This window comes from Ictalurus punctatus, chromosome 4, assembly GCF_001660625.3.
Source record: "Ictalurus punctatus breed USDA103 chromosome 4, Coco_2.0, whole genome shotgun sequence".
Classification (NCBI taxonomy): Eukaryota; Metazoa; Chordata; class Actinopteri; order Siluriformes; family Ictaluridae; genus Ictalurus; species Ictalurus punctatus.
Window position 1 is genome coordinate 21,493,389 of NC_071284.1, and position 7,847 is coordinate 21,501,235.

The following is a 7,847-nucleotide window of genomic DNA, read 5'->3' on the forward strand; positions in this document are numbered from 1 at the left end:
TCGGACTGGAAGCTGGAGGGGGGTTCTGACTGTGTAGAGGCGTCAACACGCACGTTCATGGGGCAGATTCTGTATCGAAGAAGAGGGGGGAACCCCGGATCTCCATTCCTAGAGGGGGTGCTGCGAAGATAGTTAAGTAGCATCATGATATCAGCAGTGAGATGCACAAGCTGGTAATGAGTGTCCAGATCGAGATCCAGATCCAGATCCAGGTTCAGTAACGGAGAGAGAAGGGACTGACGACGGGCACCGGCACCTAGACATACAGAAGCGGTATTAGTCAGATGCGGATAAATTGGAAAAACACTTTAAAGATCTTTAAGAGTAATACACTATGGGTTGTTAGTCAAAAAGTCGAAAGAAGTGTACGAGCTGAGGAGTGCTAAAACACACAAACACACACACCCTCGTACAGTCAACGGCGGGCAAGTAGACATAACACACACACACACAAACTTTATAAGAATAATAAAAAGGAATATTAAGATATTATAAGGGTAATGTCTTATATATATATATATATATATATATATATATATATATATATATATATATATATATATATATATATATATATATATAATATATATATATATATACTCTTTATAAAAATGATATTAAGAAGTAGGAAGTACAGTAAACCGGTTTTTTCAAGCAGTATATATAATATAAGATATAGAGTAAATCTGAAAATAAAATATAAACTAGAAATACAGGAAAATATAACACTCATGATTCAGATGGTGAAAATTCTCGTCTCGCAAGGAAGGCCTTAATTTTAAGAGAACCATGAAGAGAGCCAGTTATAAGGGTGGCTGGGTCAAACTGCCCCCCCTCGAGATAACAATAAGACCAAGGTCCCATTAGGTTGTTTAGTCTCCTCCACTTTCTATTCTCTAGGTAAATTAAAACTGAAGTTTCTGATGCCCTGGGTAACTGAAAACTGAAGTTTCTGATGCCCTGGGTAACTGAAAACTCTGGTTTCTGATTCTCTGAGTAACTAAAAACTCTGCGTTTTTATTTTCTGGGTTATTAGAAATGCCTGGGTTCTGATTTTATGTGTAAATTAAAACCCCTGGTTTCAATTCTATGTGTAAGTGAAATAGCCCTTTTCTGGAACATAGGAGTAAGGTAAATGAGCTCTTTTTTAACCCTATTGGTAGTGAGATCATAGTCTTCTTGAAACATATGGGTTATTTAGTGTGTAAATACAGTATAAATACTGGAGCTTAAGCTCAGGGTATTGGGATCACTTCTGAGAATTCTCATCGGTGTGGATCTCGTGTGGTGGAATGGAACAATAAAGCTGGACCCTTGCTTCTTCTCACTCACGGCTGGTGTATTTTTTTCTATCTCCAACTGGGCTCAGAGGTAGATGTGAGTATTGGCTTCTATGTTGAATTTTAAGTGTTTTTGGGTAATAGGCTAAATTTGAGCCAACACGACCCTTTTCCCCAAATCTTATTAAAGAGGAATAGTAGTATACAGTATGAGAGATGTTTTACCATTTCATAGCACACATTGTCTTTCCCTGATGAAGCTTGTTTAACACCTGCAATAGCCCACTTTAATTCACACATAGAGAAGTTAATATCTAAGGAACATCTGGCAGGCCCTTTATGTATTAGTTTGGATTGTCTCTTAGACACTGCTTTCTATATCTTCTCATTTCTCCTGGAATATTATAATTACTATGCACTTTAACAAATGTTTTAGCTAATATTTCAGCTTTTTCACCATCTCATATAACTATTACTCCTTTGAGTCCCTGGCATTTTCCATATCATACCCCACAATGAATGTTTCCTCACCTATACTATCACAATACTATCTATTGTTTTTTTTTTTCTGACACCAGCTTGTGCTCTTTTATACTTAATGAAGTCTTTGAAACTTTCCTAAGTGCATTGTTCCAAAATTGTATAGCTTTCTTAAATTTCCACATAGGTAATTTTTATCTAAGTAAATTAAATTATACAGATACAGTCAGATTTTTTTTTTCGATGCAGAAAAAGGAGCAGTACATCTCCACAACGTGAATATCGCTTCAGAGCAACAAATTTCTCCAAGAACCAGGTTTCACTGCACTGTGTTGCTGTATTAATCAGTCACTACGTATCTGATAACAAAGAGAACTGTGAAGTGAGGTATGAATGAACCAGCTGGCACAATCTACTATGCTACTTTAAACAAATTGATTAATTATACCAAAAATTTGGAAGAAACAAAGAAACAGCTGTAATAAAAGTAAGGCTAGAAGATCTCTTCTGAGATCGTCAATATACCACCCTTGAGTAGAAACCCCACCTTCCCCACGACTCCTCCCACATGATGTATAAATGAGTCTGACAACATATCGAGTCAAATCCTACTAAGCATCAGCAAGCGATATGGCTCATGAACCCGTTTTCTACAACTCTGTTTCTACCCTGGATGATGATTTGACCAGTTCAGGTTTTGAAGACAACGATATGGCTTGTGAAACCAGACCCATTTTATACAACTCTGATGCTACACTGGATGATGATGTGACCAGTTTGGGTTTTTTAGACAGAGAAAACCTAGGAAAAAGCAATTGGACTTATCTGTCAATGAATTATGAAACTGATGGGTGTATAAGCAACACCGTGATAGCCATCATACATGCGGTTATGGGGGAACTGTTGGACAGAATTATTGATCAAGATCTGAAAGACAACTGCCACGGGTGCCCGATCGACCATCCGAGTCAGTTCCAACACTCATCACACATGTTTGTTCGATCTTGATGAATACTATATACATCTAAACGCCTACAGATTGCTGAAAAATCTTTTAAATTGTGGTTCAAATACACGTTGGCAAGAGGTCTGAAAATGTGTGGTATAAAACACACTCCATCCCTGGAAAAAATTCTAGGTATCGCCGAAGCCATCGTGTGTGAATGGTGAGATGAGCCTCATATCAAAACTGTTTTGAACGATGTCAAAGAGAAAACTACAGACATTTCACTACACTACAGTTGTGGACTACTGGACCTTTCACTCATCTCTGGAACCCGCTGACCAGCCACATGGGAAAAATATGCCACATCTATTCTGACTGCGAGAAAAGCCTGAAGACCTCTGCTCTCCAAAAATTGCTGAAGAAATTTGTAAATACCGTGTGTCCTTTACACACTTGTGTGTATCAAGTTTTATCTTACAGGTTTTGCTGAAACTTTTGAATGTAAAACTACTCATGTATCAAAACCTATGTGTGATTTAAATTGTTTAGAAAGGAAAATGTTGCTTTGATTGAATATTTCATACCGTGCTCACGTGTTCTGAGATAAAATGCTTAATCTACACCTGTGTTTGACCATTCTTGTCTTGACACTCGAAAATGACTGAACGATTGGTGAAGAATATATATTATAAGAGAGAAATAGTTTGTACATATTGTAACCTTATTTTTGACAGGTCTAAGTCAAAGGTCAAAAAGATACATATTCTTACTCTCTATATCTAGGTCAAAGGTCATGATCATATATATATATATATATATATATATAGTTATGTTAAATCCGGATCACATACATTCCAGACACATATGTTCCCATACATGGTATGGCCATGTGTATTCCAGACACCCACACATGTTGCACACATGTTCTTTCTTTTCACATAGAATATGAAACACTCTGAGGTAGGTCTAGGTCATAAAATATATATATATAGTTATGTTAAATCGGGTTCCCATACATACCAGACACATATTTTATCATACATGGTATGGTCATGTCGGTTCCCATGCTTTCCGGATAAACACAGACACACATGTTCTTTCCATTTACATAGAATATGAAACACTCTGAGGTAGGTCTAGTTCATAAAATATATATATAGTTATGTTAAATCCGGATCACATACATTCCAGACACAAATGTTCCCGTACATGGAATGGCCATGTGTATTCCACACACACACACACACACACACACACACACACACACAGAGACACAGAGACACTCGCATGCATACGAACCTGTGTATGAAAGTCGAGCACCCCCTCTAGGTTTTATAATACTCTGTACTTAGAACATCGTGTGCAAGCTTACAACATGGCTGACTCATGCCCTAATGCCCCGAAAAAAGCTCACCCTTTTTTGGGAAGAAAGAAAAAATGTTAGACCATGAAAAGATTCAATATTGGGTAATGTCAAATGGATGAACAGCCGGGTTTTTATTCAATGCAGAAAAAGGAACCGCTTTGCTTTTCAAGTTCTCGGTCCCGGGTCACATCCACTGGACCCACGCTACAGAGAGCGTAACTTTTAACGAGGGTGACTGGAAAAAGTTCAGAAAATGGTGCAAAGATTTTGACTACATTGTTAGAATGGACTTCTTTTCCCCGGATACATACAGACATAAATGGAACAGTACATCTCTGCAATGCAAATATTGCATCAGAGCAACAAATTTCTCCAAGAACCAGGTTTCACTGTACTGTGCTGCTGTATTAACCGGTGACGACACCCCTGATAACAAAGAGAACTGTGAAGTGAGGTATGACCGAACCAGCTGGAACAATCTGCAACGCTACTTCCATCAAATCGATGAATTCCAAAAAATTGGAAGAGACAAAGAAATAACAGAAATAAAAGTAAGGCTAGAAGATCTCTTCTTCTGAGATCGTCAATATACTACTCTTGATCAGAAACTTCACCTTCCCCAAGACTTCTCCCACACGCTATATAAATGAGTCTGAATACATATTGAGTCAAAATATTCTGAGCATCAACAAGCAATATGGCTTGTGAATTCAACCCCTTTTCTACAACTCTAATGCTACCCTGTATGATGATGTGACCAGTTCGGGTTTTGAAGACGTCGAAAACCTAGGAAAAAGAAATCTGACCTATCTGACAACGAACGATGAAGCCCACGAGTGTATAACCAACACCGTTCTAGCCAACATATGTGCTGTTACGGAAGAACTGTTGGACAGAATTATCCAACAAGATCTGAAGGACAACTGCCACGGCTGCGAGATCGAACATCCGAGTCAACTCCAACACGCGTGTTTGTTCGATCCTGAAGAGTACTATCTGCACCTAAACACCTACAGATTGCTGAAAAAACTGTTTAAACCGTGGTTCAAATACACATTGGCAAGAGGTCTGAAACTGTGTGGTATCAAACACACCCCATCCCCTGTATCAAGTTTTATCTTACATGTATTGCTGAAACATTTGAATGTAAAACTAAACATGTATCTAAACCTGAGTGTGATATAAATTGTTTAGAATGGAAAATGTTACTTTGATTGAATATGTAATACCAAGCTCACGTGTTCTGAGATAAAATGCTTAATCTACACTGGTGTTTGATCATTCTTTGTCTTGACACTCGAAATAATTGAGCGATTGATGAAGAATATATATTATACACCGTCAGAACCTGGTTCATACAGTGGCGTTGAGAGTTTGCAAAGAGTTATTATTGAGAAAATAGGTAAAAGAGCTAATGATACTGAAATAAAAAACTGGTTAGCAGAGCAGGACGCATACAGTGTACATAAACCAGTATCTACTAAGTTTAAAAGAAACAAGGTTTTTGTGAAGAACATCAATGAACAATGGCAAGCTGATTTAGTCGATATGAGCAACTTGTCAGAGAGTAACGACAACGCAAAATTTATGATCACGTGTATAGATATTTTATCCAAATATGCCTGGGCATGTGTGTTACGAATCAAGACCGGACTCGAGGTAACTAAAGCTTTTGATTCCATTCTAAAGGAAGGTATAGTCCCCCAAAAATTACAAACTGACCAAGGGAAGGAGTTTTTTAACAAAGATTTTCAAACATTAATGAAAAAACATGACATTGTTCACTTTGCTACGGGTACGGGGCAAAAAGCATCGGTGTGTGAAAGGTTCAACGGAACGCTAAAGACCAGGATGTGGAGATATTTTACCGCTTTTAACACAAGAAAATACATCGACATAGTCCAGGATCTGATTCAAGCGTTCAATCACAATTACCATTCCAGCATCAAAATGAAACCCACCGAGGTCAACGAAGCCAATTCCTTCAGAGTATTTAAAACCTCTACGGACTGTTCTCACCTAAATTAAAGAAACTAAAATTCAAGTTTAAAGTTGGTGATATCGTTAGAATTTCCCGTTTAAAAAGACAGTTTGAGAAAGGATACGAGCAAAACTTTATGGATGAATATTTTACAATCTCCGAACAGATACCGAGAGATCCCCCGGTATATAAATTACAAAACTATGATGGTGAAAAAATCTAGGAAACATTTTATGAACCCGAGTTACAAAAGATCATTATTGGGAAGGACAAGACGTTTAAAATTTAGAAAAGACCCGAAACCACGTCGACACGTGATTCCGAATAAAAGAAGAAAGGTTACTAAAATCAAGACCAGTATGAAAAAGACCAAGCAGAGAAGCAACAGGCATCCTTCCATCTTTCACAAGAGAAATCGGCTGAACATTTTCTAACATCATGGCTTTCTTACACAGTCTATCTTCAGAGTGTACCAAGACAGAATTGGATATTTTCACATTACCTTATACCCAAACGAGTATCGAAAAGTACACTTATGTCGAAATACCTCCATTTTCCGCTCTTACGGACAACGGACCCCTGGAGTTCTACGTGGCTGGAAATGGGGAGGATTACCTCGACTTGAACAACACTTTTTTACATCTGGCTTGTAAAATCGTGAACCCCAACAGTTCCAATATAGCTAACGATGCAAAGGTTGGGGTCGTTAACTACCCCGTGGCCTCACTTTTTTCACAAGTGGATGTCATGCTCGGGGATCGTATTATTTCTCAATCTAGCAGTACATACCCATACCACGCTACATTTGAAAGTCTTCTCAACTATGGAAAAGATACCCTGGAAACACAATTTTGCACCGGGCTATTCTACAAAGACACAGCTGGGCATATGGACGACACAGACCCAGATGGCCGAAACGATGGTCTCAAAAAAAGGGCCAGATTCAGTGCTGAAAGCAACACCTTTGACCTGATTGGACACATTCACTCGGATATATTTTTTCAGGATAAACTTTTACTGAACGGTATCGATTTGAGGATTAAAATGGTTCGCAGCAAAGCTGAATTCTGTTTGATGAAGGAAGGAAATGCAAATTTCAATCTGAAAATACTCAACACTTCTCTTTTTGTGAAGAAAGTAACCGTCTGTAAAAATCGGTCACGGGCAAGCACTTCTCAGAACCACAGCCAAGTACCCGATCAAAAGAGTCTGTTTGAAGTCCTTCAGTCTAGCTGCAGGGAGCCGCATTTGCAGATAACCTTTTCCTCGGCCCTTTACTTAAAACCATTATCTTTGGGATGGTAGACAACGATGGCTTCAGTGGGTCGTACAATAAAAACCCTTTTAATTTTAAACATTATGATGCAGAGTTTATCGCGCTGTACATAGACGGTACTCAATATCCTGCAAAACCGTTTCAGCCTGTTTTTCAGTCCGGTAACGTGGTCTGTGAATTCCATTCTTTAATTTTAGCATCAGGAAAGCACCTGAAAGATCAGGCTTTGTCGATAAACAGAGAAGAATACCTGAATGGATATACTTTATTCGCATTCAAACTGAATCCTGATGATGATTGTGGGCAACATTTGTCATTAATAAAATCAGGAAATATGCAATTGGAACTCAGACTTCGTCAACCGCTTCCGAGCACGGTGAATCTAATCGTGTATGACAGATTCGACAGTATTCTAGAAATAAACAATCAAAGAAACGTGCTCATCGATTACCAGTAACTCATGGATACCAGAGAACTAACGGGGTTATGAGAAGCTGTCCTGAAATAGATAAAATATT